This window comes from Parasteatoda tepidariorum, chromosome 9, assembly GCF_043381705.1.
Source record: "Parasteatoda tepidariorum isolate YZ-2023 chromosome 9, CAS_Ptep_4.0, whole genome shotgun sequence".
NCBI classification, from domain to species: domain Eukaryota; kingdom Metazoa; phylum Arthropoda; class Arachnida; order Araneae; family Theridiidae; genus Parasteatoda; species Parasteatoda tepidariorum.
The window spans coordinates 62,268,232-62,286,730 of record NC_092212.1 but is presented as its reverse complement, the minus strand read 5'-3'; the positions used below and the strand labels follow the sequence as shown (position 1 = coordinate 62,286,730).

Sequence of the window (18,499 nt, the reverse complement as noted above, 5' to 3'; positions counted from 1 at the left end):
GGTAACGTTTCATTTAACCACTGTTCACATACTTCAAGAGGGACAGCTTTAGCTTCTCCATGAAGAGTGCGAAAGACATTGTGTGTGTGTTGCAAAGGAAGGGGCAAGATATCAGCTCCTAGGTTTTTTTTCTTGCTTTAAAAGATCCAAAAAAAATCGAGTTAAAGGGAGTAAAATTCGAGTAATCGAGAATAATTAACATGAAATTGAAAATAAAAGGGTCGGGACCTTATAAAAAAATCGAGTTATAGTAATATTCGAGTTATCGTACTTCGAGTTATAGCGAATTGACTGTACATAAGCTGAAAAGGTATAAAATAAGACGCTTCATGGTTTACTTCTAATTTAAAACTTTAAGGAATTGCTTTATACATTGAAAATGGCTATTAGGCAAACAAATTTTTTATTAAAGTATCTAATGATTTTATTTTGATTTGAAAAGCGCATTTGGAAATACTAATGCAATAGTTTATAAATGCTAGTTCTGTTCATAATTTGTTCAATATATTGTTATTGGAAATGCTATTTTCTTTTCAAAAATGTCATTTCTATTTCATTTGCGTTTTATTCGAAATAATTTCAATAAATAATTAAAAAGCTAGCGAAAGATTATAGAAATTATTAATTATAAGTTCGGTCTAAATATAATCGGAGGGTTCAAAATTCATCACTGGTTATAAGAATACTAACTCATGGAACATTTTTTTAACTATTCTACGGAGCCCCGGGTTCCATATGTTAATGTGTGTTGTTATGTCTTACATAATTTGTTATCTTTAAAATTGAATTATCTACCACATTTTAGTTATATTTCTAGAAAACTGCAGTAACTGCCTTGTTAACGTTTTAAAATGAGCTTATTGTTGAATTAAATATGAAATACATTAAAAATACGCACAACGATATTTCTATTCCATTTATTAATTTTTGGAAAAATTCTTTATTTGTTTCTTTTTTAAAAAAATTGTGTAACAACTCAAAAATTTAAAAATCAAAGTATATAATAAAGATATTTAAAGATAAGTTATCTACTTTAAAAAATATCTTATTACCAGACAAATGTTATAATGTTAACTAAACTTTATTACCAGTCAATAATATTTGCAATATGTATTTTTATAATTTGCATGTGTATTTTTATATTGATGATAATCTGAGACATGAGTTTGATTTATTAAAATCTCGTCTACGATCTATTATATTTTTTAAACTTAATCAAACCTTTGTTCATCGATAAAGAAGCTGTCAAATTTAAGAAACTATGTTTATAATTTTTAAATCGTCATTGCTAATAATAAATTCATTAATAAGAGAACACTTATGCGCCATTTTTCTCGCTTTAACAATAAGCTTCATCATTACTGATTGAGTAACATCGACATCGATGTAACATCGATTATTCAAATCCCATCAGTGGATTTTAATAATTTTCGGATCAAAAAGAAAAACGTTTTCCAAAAATTATATTATCAAATGTATTGAGGAATGATATGCAATTTTGTACTTTACTCTGACTTCAAGGACAATTTTACACACTTACTCAGCATTATACATAATTTAGAGCATGATTTTATGCAATATAGCTTTCGTATAAATACGCTTGACTAAAAGAGATACTTTCACAGTGATTTGTTATTTCTGGGTCAATTTCTTCACTTTATAAAGGTAGGTTAAATTTCCTTCGTTAATTTTTAAAGTGGTCGCAGCATCTTATAAAACAAAAAAAAGGGGTAGCCTCTTTAAACTAAAAAAAAGCATTGTTCTTTGTTTGCTTTTATAGTGGCCTCAGCCTCTTATAAAAATTATGAATTGGTAGTCTGTTTACTTTTTAACTAACTAAAGCGTTGTTATTTCTTCGCTTTTAAAGTGGTCGCAGCATCTTATAAACATTATGAATTGGTAGCCGGTTTACTTTAAACTAACCAAAGCATTGTTACTCGTTTGCTATTACAGTCATCGCAGCATCTCATAAAAATTATGAATTGGTAGCCTGTTTACTTTTAACTAACTAAAGCGTTGTTATTTGTTCGCTTTTAAAGTGGTCGCAGCATCTTATAAACATTATGAATTGGCAGCCTGTTTACTTTTTAACTAACTAAAGAGTTGTTATTTCGTCGCTTTTAAAGTGGTCGCAGCATCTTATAAACATTATGAATTGGTAGTCGGTTTACTTTAAACTAACCAAAGCATTGTTACTCGTTTGTTATTACAGTCGTCGCAGCATCTTATAAAAATTATGAATTGGTAGCCTGTTTACTTTTAACTAACTAAAGCGTTGTTATTTGTTCGCTTTATAAGTGGTCGCGGAATCTTATAAAAATTATGAATTGGTAGCCTGTCTACTTTTAACGAACTAAAGCGTTGTTATTTGTTCGCTTTTAAAGTGGTCGCAGAATCTTATAAAAATTATGAATTCGTAGCCTGTTTACTTTTAACCAACTTAAGCGTTGTTATTTGTTCCCTTTTAAAGTGGTCGCAGCATCTTTGAAAAATTATGAATTGGTAGCCTGTTTACTTTTTAACTAACTAAACCGTTTTTATTTCTTCACTTTTACAATGGTTGCAGTATTTTATAAAACAAATTATGAAGCTGCAACCTGTTTACTTTTAACTAACCAAAGCATTGTTCTTTGTTTGCTTTTATAATGGTAGCGGCGTCTTATAAAGATTATGAATTGGTAGCCTGTTTACTTTAAACTAACCAAAGCATTATTCACTTTTACAATGGTCGCAGTATTTTATAAAAGAAATTATGAAGTGGCAACATGCTTACTTTTAACTAACCAAAGCATTGTTCTTTGTTTGCTTTTATTGTGGTAGCGGCGTCTTAGAAAAAATTATGAAGTGGTAGCCTGTTTACTTTTAACTAATAAAAGCTGAAAGTAAGACAAAAAAAAAATAATAATGAAGTCATTTAATTTATAACTATCTTTCGTGATGAGTATAGTAGCCGGGATTGCAAACTTTCTACATTTATGGGGGGGGGGGGTCTNCTATAGATCTTATAGTGTTAGTTAATTTTATGTTTAGTGTATAATTCCTTGTTTTGTAAATTTGATTTTAAATTATTTTTCCCACCACTACATGCAAATGATTCAAAACGTTATATGAAACGCCACTTTTTCCAGTTCTCGCGAGTTTTTTTTAAAATGTTAGCAAAACTACCAAAATATTCGACAACTTCATAAAACATTTTGCGAAAAGCGTAGTATTTAGCAGCACTGCATTACCTCTTACTCAACTTAATTTTAAAATATTTACTGGTACTTACTTTCTCTCGGTTGAAAAAAAAAACAGCCCTACATATATATTATAACTGTTAAAAAAAATCCTGGTAAGCATGGACAATTTAACCTTCACGAAAACGAGCTTGAATGATATTATCTCTTACCACTTTTTACCTTTTTCTGTATCGATATAAATACTCACTCAGCCTTGAAATTACGAACAAAATTTAAAGTTAACAAAATGTTTAAGCTTTATTTATTAGAACAATAGCTCTTTCTTTATAAAAGCACTGCTCACTGTTTTCGAACTAAATATACCTAATAATTTAAATTGATACATGGAATTAATCTATATCCAGGGCAGCCAACTTTCCAAGCTCTTAGCAAAAATTTATTCTAATGGTATCTAAGTATGCTTTGCTGAATTATTTTTTATTCATTTAAACTTATTTTCCACAACACAACTTATTTAATGATTTAAAAGTTCTTATGCAACGCCATTTTGTCTTAGCTCTCTCGTGGAGAGGCTTTTTAAATGTTGGCAAAATTTTCTAAAAATTCTGAAAGCTTTCGTTTTTAATTGCCTACCACTGTATAAAATATTTTTTACTAAAAGCGTAGCTGTTGACAGCCCTGCTTCATTCTATAAATAATTAAGAATCTAAATTCTAAAGCTTGCTAAGTTTTTGTCATTCTTTAAAGATTAGCATTTTATTCGAGTTCTATAGTTATCTCAATGTTTCACGAAGTTCATGTTCTTTAAAAATATATTTTATTCGAAAGCAAAATATGACTGTCCTAAATGTCTTAGCAAATTTATGCGTATGTGTACGAATTGCATTTTTGGTTGTTGCTCTCAAAAAATAAGAAAGTACAGATTATCCAAGTAAGAAATTTGTGTAACCGTATAAAATCCTATTATTTTATTCTTATTAAATATGACATTATATTAAACTATTACCCATTAGCAAAATGGGTGTTGTTTTGGGTTTGATGGCGTGCGCACTTTATTTGGACGTCATCACACTTTTCAACTGTGCTCAAGAGTAATAGTAAACAGTGCGCATGCGTCATCATTGCATGTGTTGCTTTGGCAACGGCTGCTGTTTGATAATTTTTTTAGAATTCTTTTCTTTTTCTTGTTATTTTCACCAGCAGTTATTCTTAATGTATTTACATGATAATAATTTGAAGTATTTTTATAATCTTTCATTATAAACTTATAATTACTGTCTTGACGGTGATTTTAATATAAATATGAATACTGAAGAAGGAAAAGTATTTTGTGACGTCTAGAAACACTATATAGCCAGGATTTGAAAAACAATCCGACGACAAACATCAATTGAGACAGGTTTTGCAACCCATGGCGTTTATCGGCGTCAAGCCAGAAAAAAATTAACCAATGGGTAACCAGTGATCGTAATAAAGTTATCTCAATTTTTTGAATACAATTTGTTTCATCAAAAAAATTATTCAAGCATTTTTTTAAAAATAATTTTTTCCAGTTTTCATTAAGTGTATTCATATTTTTTATATTTTTACTGCTTAATTTCTCATTTCTACTAAATTTTTATTAATAATATATGAAATATTAAAATGCGCACTTCTTTTGCACAAGGTGTTACGCATCGTCTTAATAATACTATAATACTTAATATAATAATATTATAATACTTTGCCATAATACTTTTTAATCTTTTTAATATTGGCAAAAACGAGGTAAAAGAATGTACACAAAGGTCTTAAATCAATACAAAAACATTATGAAATTCTGTCTAGCAACTAGTGAAAAAGTTGGGAGGAAAAACTATTTTGATTGCGTGATAAAAGAGGTGTTTCAAAAAATTGCCTTTCAGCTTTTAACTTTGGCACTTAAACAAGTTGTGGTGTTTTAAAACTATACAGGTAATAGAAACTAAGTAGAACGAGTTCGTGGTCAGATTGCATCTAAATAACGAATTTCTTAACGTTTTAATTTCCGATGGTTGCTAAACACTTTTACGAGATTTAAAAAAATAATCCGAAATGCAAAAATCTCTTTCAAAAGCAAACATTTTATGTGAGTTTCCAAAAATATTGGAATTATCTTTATGCTAACTAATGCACGTACTTGCAACGGATGTCGTTTTTAACAGTATATGGCGTTGTCATCTATCACACTTCATATCTTCAAGTAATTGAATCTAATATTAGTTGTATTGTGTCTATTCGTTCTATAAGCTATTAATCTATGTCTATTAATTTTTGTCTTCTATCTTACTGAAAATAATTGTCTATGGGCTGGACTTTATCTTCGGATTATTGTATTTAATCAGCTGTCGGAAGTAGCGCACTACGAGTAATGAAACTACTGTAGTTGCTACTCTTTTTCGCAGTTTGTAGTGTAGTGTGATTTTTTTTTTTATTATAAAATAGTAGTTTAGTGAGTAGAGCGGTACAAAAAAAAACAGCAATTTGAAGCGATTTCTGACTACTTTTAATGTTTGGAAAAGAAACGCAGTTCTAACGCAACTAATTAACAACAAATAGTATAGAATAACTATATAAATTAACAACAAATTAAACAAACAACGAATTAGTGAATTAAACATTATAAGGACAAACTAAAGCTTACAGATAATGTGAAACACGTGGAAAGTCAGCATCGACGTTAAAATAGTATTCTACTCAGAGGTCGGAAGTAGGGAAACTACTGTAGTCGCTACTTTATTCCGTAGTTTGTAGTGTAGTGAGCTACTTTTTTTTTTATAAAAAAGTAGTGTAGTGACTAGCGTGATTCAAAAATACAGTAATTTGTAGCGATTCCTGACTACTTTTAATGTTTAGAAAAGAAACACAGTTCTAACGCAACTAATTAACAACAAATAGTACGGAATAACTATATAAATTAAGAACAAATTAAACAAGCAACGAATTAGCGAATTAAACATTATAAGGACAAACTAAAGCTTGCAGATAATATGAAACGCGTGGAAAGTCGGCGTCCACATTGAAATAGTATTCTACTCAATGGCCGGTAACGGGCTACAAGTAGTGAAACTACTGTAGTCTCTACTTTTTTCCGTAGTTTGTAGTGTAGTGTAGTGACTAGTGCGATACAAAAAAAAAGCAGTAGTTTATAGCGATTCCTGACTACTTTTAAAGTTTAGAAAAGAAACACAGTTATTGTTATTTCAATGTTAACATGTCATTTTCATGGAATGGAGCGCGCGTATGTAAATCTTTGATAATTGAATAACATATTTCAGAAGCTGTCAATTGAATTTTTTTTTCTAATTTGTTGAACAAAAGCTGTAAAAACAGGAAGAAAAAAAAAACATTTTGGAACAGTTTATAAAATCATTTCATATTTAGCAATGCTATGTAAAATGCTTTTGGGATTTAGATTGATTTTTAAAAGAAATTCATTTAGCTTATCATCTAAAACTAATTTGATTTTTACTACCACTTTTTATGGGAAGGTGGCGAGGATTTTCGTAAACATTCTTTTCATTTTTTTTAAAAATCTTTTGACGAGTGTGTGTTTTTTGAAATTGTCTACAGACATCTGCATAAATCATGAGTGAGAAAAACAGATTCTTAACGAAATGAAGAACGTATGTTTCCAACTGTCTCATAAAATAGTTAATTGAATAATTTTAAATTTTGTTTCACAAAAAATATTACCGCTATAAAAAGAAGACAGTTTTAAAGGAATCATTTGGGTTAGTGAACCGGTAGTGATCAAGAGCAGGAACAATCTTGCACCATAGAACATATACTGTTAGAATTTTCATTATAAAATTACGGTAAAATTACCAGCAGCAGACTCTCTATCCAATTAACTGTAAAATATACGGTAGAGAACATTTTCACCTTTACGGTTTTGAAACCGTTTGATGCCAGTACAGTTTAAAAGAAACAAGAATACAAAACTTTAAGGTTCTTTAACCATTTACAACTAGCATGTTTTCAAAACTGTATGAAAAGAATTTAACTGGTCTTTGGAGTTCAGTTATGGCTGAGTTTTGTTTTATCAAATGAACCGTGGAATGTAGTTTAATTAGTTTATCTAATTGCTTCAGTTGTCGTAAAAGATAAAAAACACTAGACTTTCTTGTGTTAAACAACTTTATGGTTCTGCCATCTACACTTGAATCGTACTCTAATAGTCCGGAGTCACAAATTGAGAAAGGCAAGAAACTGGGAACTGTTTATGTGCTGAAGGGAATAGAGGACATATTGTGGTGTCAGCGCTGGGATTCAAACCTCTCTCCTCTAGGTCATAAGATTGACAGATTAGCTTGGCTGTAATACGTATCCAGCTGCAAGGAATTGAGTGGTTTCATTAGGTGAGCCAAGTTGGTGCGATAAAATTATAGTTATTTAACCGTATGAGGTGAAAGCAGTTCATAAAAGGATTTTCTCACAGTTAAAAGTTTGAATGCCAAATAATTGATGGTTATTTAACTATTTTGTTAGAAGATGATAAAAAAAATTAAATAAATTGTTATTTAGCGATTTTTTTTCTGAAAATTTTAGAACAGTGTATTATTGATAATTATAGGCTACAATTTGTAATGAGCTGCATTCTTAGTTATCAATTTACGATGAATTATGATATACAACAAACACCTACGATCATATTACCTTAAGTATTAAAAATGAAAGCATAGAAAGAAAAGTATATGGACGAATTTAGACATTGAATGAAAAGTACCAGGGCGATATTGGAAAAACATGTTAAGCGCAATTTTGAAAATATTTTAATTACTGTGTTTAATAACATGTTGAGATCATATGTGAGTACAAAACATTACTTTGTTTGGTCAAGTTTCAAATATGATACAGTATCAATGAAAGTACATACTCTTCAACATCTGCTTTCCGATATTTCAATATATTCTAAAACTATTTCTTCGAAATTCACTGAAATGACCCATTAAATCTCCCACTAAGTTCCCTAAATGTTCTTAAATGCAAAGAGGTCAAGCCCTTACTGACCTGCAGGGCCGGATTAAGCGCACCCGGGGCCCTTGGCCATACAAATCTTTGGGGCACTTAGATTAAAATTTTTTCACGTATATTTTTTATTTATTCAAATATAAAAGTATTTATATATCTTTTCATTCAAGAAAGTATATTTTAAATAAAAATAAATAATAATAAATTAAATTTTACTTTATTTTATTAAATTAGAACTAAAAAATAATCATAACATTTTGAAAAATCATTGTTTTTCTTAATTTTTTAAAATTTACTTTCAAAAAATCCATTTTAAGGGGGCCCCTAATCATTGGGGGCCCCAGGCAATGGCCTAGTCTGGCCTAATGGGTAATCCAGCCCTGTTGACCTGATTACTAATTATCAAGACTGTTGTAAAATAATATAAATATCTGCTATAAAAGTATATGTTTGGGTATGGTTGCATTAAAATTTTTAACTTATTCTTTGAATAGCGGGCAGAAGTTGTGAATGCATGACTGTTTAAAAGAATACTTTAATAAGTACAATTTACTGTGCAAATCAAATAGGGCAAGACTCCTTTTTCTCCAAGATTTTTTAATGCCTAATCATGTGAAACAATAAGACACTCACTATCTCTAACAAACGTTTAGGATTTTTTATCCATTATCCATTTGCATTGATAGCTTAGACCTCTTTGTGAGGCATGATGTATTCAACAAAGTTTTATGCGTATAAATATTACGATGCAGATTACGCAGATTCACGCAGAAGTTTAACGGTGCATTTTAAGATGACTTAGCCTCAGATTCAAAAATGCTCAAAAGATTTGACTGTATAATCAAAATTATGTTACATGATTCGAAGAGTTAAATCCAATTGCGACATTGTAAAATTTTTTTTGTATGTTCGAAAAGATCAAATGAATTGCTCGAGAGAAAAAAAATTACATCATATATAAATAATGCTGTAAAGCTGATACTACGGTAGTGAAATAAAGACTATGAGCAGCGTTGCCAGGTGCTGATAACCGTTCACCCCCAGAAGGCGTTGTAAAATCCCCTAAAAAAATTTTAAAAAACCCCAAAATTTTTAACTTAATGTATAAGTATTAAAAATAGTACAAAAGTTAAATAATGTATAGAAAACGTTGCTTTAATACTTTTTAATATTTTATTATCAACCAATTAATCTTTTTTATATCTCAATCGCTACACTATCTTTAATTTCTACTAAAATATTTAATATATTTTTTTCAATACTTTTTGACTTGCACATTTTTTCATAAATATTTTGTTATCAACGATATAGTCTTTGTTAATATTTTAATTCTAACATTATGCTTAAATTTTTGATAAAATATCCAACATATTTTCGTCAATACTTTCTGATCTGTATATCTTTTCGCCGTTAAACATTTTTAACATAGAAGAAGTAAATACAAAATCCCTTACCCTTAAACCTTTAAACTGCCTTTCGTGTTCCCAATCTTTCCTGTACTTTTGTACGTACTTCTTTTTTTCTTTATCCTTTGGCATTATTTTTAAACCATGCACATTAAAAATTTTAAATAATTTGAATTCAAATTCTCCAAACGTACTGGTTGATCGAGCTAAGTAATAACCTACTACATTCACCAAAGGGGTAAAGGTCTAAAATTATATCTTAATATTTTTGTTTTGGTTTAACATATTGATTTTCATATTACCATCTCACACATTCAATTATAGAATTTGATATTAGAAGGTAACCAAAATGAAACTAGTAAAATTCACAAATAACCCTATAACAAACCCCTAAAAACAAATTCCCCTAAAATACCCACTGAAGATAAAAAAAAAAAAAATCCCCCTAAATTTAGGGGGAAAACCCTTAATCTGGCAACACTGACTATGAGCCACGTTCTAGGATGTTTACGCCAAACTGTCTTCTATAGTACAATACTTTTGAATGAAAATGTGCTGAATTTATCGATGCGTATTATTCCGTGTAGTATCAAAGTTTTTGCTCCAAGTTAAACCCCTTTGCACGTGTTTATTTCTTTACTTTCAACTGCCATTTGGTGTTTAGACGCTGAGGAAAGTGCTTGTTTGTTGAACCAAAACTACAGTATGTACATTTTTGTACTTTCTTCACGTTGCTTTTTGATTCAGTTGACGCAGCACAAAGTATACCCTATCTGCATTTTATCTTGTCTGGGACTTACCAGGCAGGACCTGGTTCAAGCTCCCCTACTGGTGCTAGACTTTCTTAGAGTGAACGAGCTCATGAACCTGATCTAGCTCTGCTGGTCATGGGGTGGAGAACAACAACAGCACAACAACATACCCTATCTTCCTTTTGAATTTACCAATGGGTAAATAGTGTGAACGAAAGCATAGCAGTTCTGAAAAAGAATGATTTTCCCCCTTTTGTCCTAGGTTATTAGTACAGTGTAGTGAGTATATTCAATCTGCTCCAGCGTTATATCAATTTATCTCTTATAGATGCAATCATTCGTTCTCCTTATGACAACTGCTTTGGTAGCATCCATTCTGATCCAGGAAACAGCAGCAGACTTTGATTTCAGTGGCTACTCGCCGATCTCAAGAATGACCAGACAGACAGGTGGAAATTCATCTAGTCAAACCGTGGAACTTGATTTATGTTTGCTGTCTCTGGGTTTAAAGGTTCCATTGTCAGACCTCGCTCCAATATTGCAACCAGTCCTCCAGACTTTATTGCAGACAGTGAGAAGAACGGTCTAATTTCAATGAACAATGGCGAACTTAATATTTGTTGCTAATCATTATGCTATTGATCATTGCGTTTTATGCATTTAAATAAAATTGTTAAGGATTAATTTGCTGTGGACTCTTGGTTATGTTTTAGAATAACATGTTTTACTATTCTCTCCTGATCAGTTATATATTTTAAATTAAGAACCGAATAAGAGGCAAACGTCTTTATGAAATTAGTCAATTACTGCTCTATTTTAAGACTGCAATATCACAGAAAACGGTTCAGTGCTGACACATAATATAGGTATCTTGAACAGTAATATGGTGAAAATTTATTACAACTTTAGTAAGGTACAACTTTATTTAATTTTAATTTAATTTATTACAACTTTAGTACAGTGCAAGTATTGTGTAATCAAGTTTAAGAAATATGATAGTAAGGCTCAGTTCATAAACTTATTAAGGTAGTAGCAACCTTAGACGATACTATCGTTAAACGCATTGAAAAAATTCGAATAATGTATATTATTTAATGTCTAATTTAACATTTAGTTTTTCCAGGCGAAACGTGTTTAAATTATTTTTCAAAGTTTGCAATACTAGTATACAATTTGTTTTAATAAATGAGAACACCCACCATCAAATATGAAAGAGAAAGAATATAAGAGAATAACATGTAAGAAACATAAATATTACAATTTTGTTTTTAAAATACAATTAACAAATTTTACAGTTACTGCAAATTACTGGCCTTCCCGCATTGAAGAACGTTTTTTCCCCAGGTTGTTGAATGAAGTGATAATTTCTGTACTATTTTGTCCAGGGATAATACGACGCATTGTCAGTTTCTAGAACAGAATGTCAAATGCAGATGCGCGTTAGATTAAATTGTACTTTTTCCAATAATAATTTTTATGCCCATTTCAAGCTGGGCTGTCAAGTTTCTACCCTTTCTGGGAAATTTTTCTTCTAGGGGCAGCTAATTTTATGTTTTAACTTATTATTCTTTGTTTTATTAATAAGATTTAAAGTTATTTTCTGCACCACTGATTCTAAATGATTCAATACTTTTTATAAAATATCAATTTGTCCCAGCTCGTACGTGGTAAGGCTTTTAAAACGTCGACAATATTACCAAAAAAGAAATTACAGAAAGCTTTAGTGCTTAATTGTCTACCACTCTATAAAATATTTTGCTGGCAGCCTTATTTCATTCTATAAATTATTAAGAATCTAAATAGTGTAGAATGAAGTAGGCAGCCCTACTTTATTCTATAAATGATTAAGAATCTAAATAGTGTAGAATGAAGTAGGCAGCCCTACTTCACTCTATAAATGATTAAGAATCTAAATGGTGTAGAATGAAGAAGGCAGCCCTACTTCATTCTATAAATGATTAAGAATCTAAATGGTGTAGAATGAAGTAGGGCTGCCTACTTCATTCTATAAATGATTAAGAATCTAAATAGTGTTGAATGAAGTAGGCAGCCCTACTTCATTCTATAAATGATGAAGAATCTAAATGGTGTAGAATGAAGTAGGCAGCCTTACTTCATTCTATAAATAATTAAGAATCTAAATGGTGTAGAATGAAGTAGGCAGCCCTACTTCATTCTATAAATGATTAAAAATCTAAATAGTGTTGCCAACGGAATGGAGAATTGTCGTCGAATACAGAGATTGTTTTTTCCATTACTTTGGGAATCCCCGTACAAAATTATGCACATTGAATCAAGGTGATATTTAGATAGCTTGTGATTCATAGTAAATAACAATTAATAACATAGTAATAACTTTCGTTGAACACTGACTACAGGAAACCAAATCAACTCTATCATAATTATTAATTAATTTCTTTCAGATGCGTTCCTTGATTGTTCTAGTTGCGACAGCTATGATAGCCTCCCTTCTGATCCAGAATTCTGCAGCTGATTTTTCACCAGTTCGCGTCGAAAGGCAAGCAACAGGTGGTTCCTCTAGTCAAACCGTGGAACTTGATTTGTGTTTGCTGTCACTGGCTGTAAAGCTTCCTTTGTCAGATGTCGCTCCAATATTGCAACCAGTTCTTCAAACTCTATCGGATACATTGAGGAATGTAGGTTAATTCCATGAAAAAATGATGACAAGCACTGCAGTTGTTTTTAATCATTGTTTGCTTAACATTTCATGTAATGAAATAAAAATATGAACGATTAATTTGTGAAATTTTAATTTATAACACTAGACTAATGTGGTAATTGCTACCGATAAATCATTGAACGATATCACAAATTTTAATTACTTTAAATGTTTATTATTTGGTGTCTTTCATTTAATATTTTTAAAAAACTCACTTTTTAAACTCACACATTTATTAATTTTGTTCATTGTTTCTGCTCACACATTTTTAATATAAATGTTCAGATCCTTCAATTCTTGTATTTTAATATTTTCAGATCTCCTTTTTTTCATTATTTTTTCCATATTGATATTCTCTACTTCTTATTTATTTTATATTATCTGATATCTTTTATTCTTATTTATTATATTTTTGAAAAAAACATTTAATAAAGCCAATTCTATTAATTTAATAATGCTGTAGTAAAGATACTAATTTCTTAATTTAAAGTCAATTTCTTAATCATCGAGAGCAATTAACTTTATTTTGACTATACAACTTCATTTTTGTTATATTTTTTTTAAATGACGAGGCAATAAATGGTAGATGGTAATAGTCACTGAAAAAGTATAGCTTCCAAACAATTGAGAGAAATTTACATTAACCAAACGACTACTGTATTTGTTCACTCAAAATATTTGAATACATATTTTGCCTCGAGAATAAAACTAATGACAAAATCTTATCCCTAAATTATTTAATGTACAACATTTTTATAACTTACTTTTTATCGTTTATATTATTTTAAACATATCGTTACGAATGATAAGTAGTCATAATCAGTGATAAAATTTAATCTCTGAATGAATTAATGTGCAATATTTTTACAAACCAATGTTTATGGTATATATTATTTAAAACAAATCGTTATGTATAAATAGACATAATCAGTGACAGAATTTTATTGCTAAATTATTAAATATACAATGTTTTTACTAGCCAACGTTTTATTGTTTGTATTACTTGAAATATATCGTAACAGATAATAAGTAGTCACAATCAGTGATAAAATCTATCCTCTAAATTATTTAAGCAATATTACTATTTTTTTAATAAACAACAATTTTATTGCTTATATTAATTCAAATACATCGTAAAATGAATGATAAGTAATCATAATCAGTGAATTAATCTGATCTCTAAATTATTTAATATACAATATTATTACAGGCCAACTTTTTAGTGTTATATTATTTTAAACATATCGTTGCGAATGATAAGTAGACACAATCAGTGACAAAATCTAACCTTTAAACTATTTAAACAAAAATGCAATGTTTTTAATAAACAACAATTTTATTGTTTATATTATTTAAAATATATCGTGAAATTAAAATATATAAGTGAAATCGTAATGAATGATAATGATAAGTGAATTAATGACTAATTTCTAAATTATTGAGAGAAGTTTACTGAGTTACAACGAAACTGATTACCACATTTTTTTTCATATTTATTTTAAAAATGTTTTTGTGAATTATAATTGCTTAAAATCAATGATGCAATCTATATCATCAAAAGAAATCTACGTCGTTTTGACTAGTTTAATAGCATATTACCCATAGCATTTGACCCATATAGATCATAACATATATTTCAAGTAAATAATATCAAATTCGAAAGTTTTTTTGTTTGTTTTAATTTGAGGTTTAAGATCCTCATTATAAAAAAGTAAAACATTCTCGCAACAACACATTATGGGATAGGGCACGACCAACGCAATGATTATGGCAATACGGCCAGAATTGCGCACAAGCAGCCTTTACTTCCCAGATAAGTAGATACATATCGATCTGAAGCTGGATGAGCTTTACGCTCTCATTGAGGATAGAAACCTAGTTTTTCTTAATGACAACGCAATGTTTTTGGCTCATGAGCAATCACAGATCAGATTCTTGTTATAATAAATTTGTACAATAATAATCATAAATTTGTACCCTAATGATAATAAATTTATGCTCTATGTTAGATGACAGTATGAAATACAAGTGAAATTGATTTTATCATCAATTTCCCAAAGACGACGTTTTTAAAGAGTTATAAAATTAATTTTATTTTATGTAAGTATTAAGTAAAGTGAAAGTTTATTTTTTTATTTATTTATTTTTTAGCTGAGCTTCAAACTCAGTCAATCTTTAATAATTAAATTACAAAGCACATTTTTTTCCAACCTGATTTGATTTTAAACCAATCAATAAATCGTAAAACATATCTTTTTTGACGTATAAATTACAGTGTAGCCTCTATAATAAAAAAAAACAAAAAAAAACAGAAAATTTCTATAATTTTTCAAACAGTTTTAAAGTGTCAGTTTAAAAAAATATTAATGTAAAATCTAAAAGAAAAGTGCTATCTTCATATTATTTTCAAACAAATCAACAATTTCAAAAAAAAATTTTTTTTTAACATTTAAATTAGAATGTTGACCATCAAATCAAATAGTGTAGAAATATCTTGATGTTGAAAAAGAACATATTTGTATTGTTTTATAGGAATCAAAATTACTAAAAGGAGCATTTTTGTTTTTTAAATGTTCTCTTAAAACCAAATAGTGTAGAAATATTTTAATATTAATGTTAACAGGTTGGAACTAGTTATTTAAAAATATTTAAGTAAAATATATAGATAAAAAAATAATCAAAATTTACGTTGTTTTTAAATGACTCAAAAATTCCTAAAATGTGCTTTTTTTTACATTCAAATTAATGTTGCCTTGTTAAACGTAAATATTTTGATATAGGTCATAACGTATAGGTCATAAATATTTTTATATTTCTACGAGTAGTTTTAAAACGACATTTAAAAAAATATTTAAGTAAAAATCGCACGCTTTAAAAAGAAGCAAGAGCTTTTAAAAAAAAATCAAGAAATTCTAAAATGGACCTTTTTTTAAAGTTCAAATTAGTGTTGCCTTAAAATCAAATAGAATACAAATATTTCCAAACAAGTTCGAACAGTTATTTAAAAAAGTATTTATACAAAATTGAAAAATAAAATAACAGGTATGTACATCGAAACAAGTCTACAGCGTACAAATATTTTAACACTTGCCCAAACGGATACAGACAGCTACTTAAAAATATTTATACAATATTTAAAAATAAGAAAACATGCGTTAAAACAAATATGTAGTATAGAAATATTTTAATATTTCACAAAATAGGTTTAAACTATTATTTAAAAAAGTATTTCTGAAAAATTGAAGAATAAAATAACAGATACGTTGCAACAAGTCTACAGTGTACAATTTTTTTAAATATTTTTCCTAATAGATATAGGCACAGCTATTTAAAATTATTTATGCAAAAATTAAAAATGAAGCAACGGATACGTTAAAACTAATCTATAGTACAGGACAGGGCTCGAAAAAACTCAGAAATTTTACCCGTCCCCGAGGACGGCTTGTCCAACAATGTACCCGTCCTCCTTTGAAACTAACCCGTAGCTTCTAAATAAATAAAAATATAATTTTCTCTTATTTATTACAAACATTTATATAAATTGCACAATGAATTAGTAGTTACTAGGATTACATTATACAGTAATAAAAGAAATACTAGGTTACTAATAGTAAAACCTAGCATTTCTTTTATGAAATAATTTATTTCTTTTATGAAATAATTTATTTCTTTTATGAAATAATTTAAATGACAAAGGTCAAGTTATCTGGAATGTCAATTTATCCGAGGGTACTGCGTTTTTTAAATGAATCAAATATGACGTTTGCCTGTTCCACAACCAAGCCTATAATTTACAGAGGTTTCTGTACAGAAATCTGAAAGGGGTTTTCCATTTAGGTGGATGTTCATAATTGCGCTTAACGCTTACGTAATGTGTTTTTTTGTAAGTTCATTGCTGAAAAATCCCTTTGCTGCAGACGGAAAAAACATCAATACACCATGCACAGTATGTTGCTGTACGGGATTTCTAGATTAGAGGGTTATTTTAGAAGTGAGGCGCTAGACTCTTGTAAGATAACAAAAATTGAAAGTGTATCACGAACATTAACGGAAAAATGACCGTCCGCGCGGACGTCTGATTCGAGAAATTCGTTGTCCGCGGGAAATTTTTGACCGCCGAGGACGGGCGGTTTTTCGAGCCCTGGTACAGGACATTTCAATATTTCTCCAAACAGGCTTAAACACTTAAAAAAGTGTCAATGTAAAACTAAAAAATAAAATAACACATACGTTAAAACAAGTCAATAGTGCAGAAATATTTTAATATTTCTCCAAACTGATTGAGATAATTATTTAAAAAAATATTTATGAAAAATTGAAAAAAATCAAAAAACAGATATGTTAAAATGAATTTATATCACAGAAATATTTTGATATTTATCCAAACAGATATGTTAAAACAAGTCAACAGTGCAATAATATTTAAATACTTCACCAAACATATATAGAAAGATATTCAAAAAAGCATTTATACAATATCAAAAAATAAAAAAATCAGATAATTTAAAACATGTAAGTGCACGTCAGACATATTTTTTGCGAGATAACCAAGAGCGAAAATGAATAAATCAGACATTTAATGAATTGTCATTCGCACAAAGGAAACATTTTACGAGAGCATTCTAAACGATGTTTAATGTTTTCGTGATTTGATTTACGATGGAGTCCCCATCCATCCATCATCCATCCGAGTTCTTTATTCCTAATTCGTCACCTCCTTTTTTTGGCGGGAGAAGATCCCCATGGTTCTGTTCTCTAATTGAGATTTTTTCGGATAGAAATTCTTAATTCGATTTGCTGATTTAACGAGCTTTCCTGTAATGTTAAATTTACTTCAAGCTTTGGGGCATCGGGAAAAAAATCCGTTGTTAGGCTTTTATCTGAAATTGAATCGACAAAGAAAAAAAAAATTTTGTTACTTTTTTTGTTTCCGAGAAAAATACTTTAAAAGCTCCTTTTAATATATATTTTTTTTAATTCACTATAAAAATTTATTTTACTAATGCAAGCATATCTGCTACGAGATATCAAAGACACCCACCGAGGATCATCTGCCCCAATCATTATATTTTATCCCAGAAAGCTAAAAATTAAATTTAAATCATATTTTTATAATTTAGTTAGTTAAGATAGTTTTAAACCAAATGCAGTTGGAAACTAATGTTTCGATAAATAGTAAGTTTTATTTATTGCGCATAAGCTGCAAGTAAATAGAACTCATAAAATAAGTTCAAAATGTAGAGAAAACAAGGGGAAAATTACAGAACAATGAAAATATATATTTCGCTTTGTCTATATTGAGGCAATATTAGAAAGCTCTCTTTTTTGCGGATATAATCGTGTGAGCTGATGAAAAGATTATATCTTTTATTTTCCGGATTTTTATTTTTTGTCTTTTTTTCCGGTTTTTTATTATTTTTCTTTTTTCCCATTTTTTCAGTGTTCTGTATTTTTCCCTTGTTTTTTCTACAATTTGAATATATATAT

At 29.1% G+C, this 18,499-nt stretch overlaps 1 protein-coding gene and 1 long non-coding RNA gene across 2 annotated transcripts in view; one reads left to right on the top strand and one right to left on the bottom strand.

Moving 5' to 3' along the window:
- The window catches only part of LOC107441879 (Talin_middle and talin-RS domain-containing protein rhea), a 407,839-nt gene that overhangs the window by 180,417 nt on the left and 208,923 nt on the right, over positions 1–18,499 (bottom strand). The window lies entirely within an intron of this gene.
- Positions 1,398–13,090, top strand: LOC107441886 (uncharacterized). The gene is made up of 2 exons (XR_011637716.1): positions 1,398–1,665; positions 12,756–13,090. It is a non-coding gene; the product is annotated as an uncharacterized lncRNA (long non-coding RNA).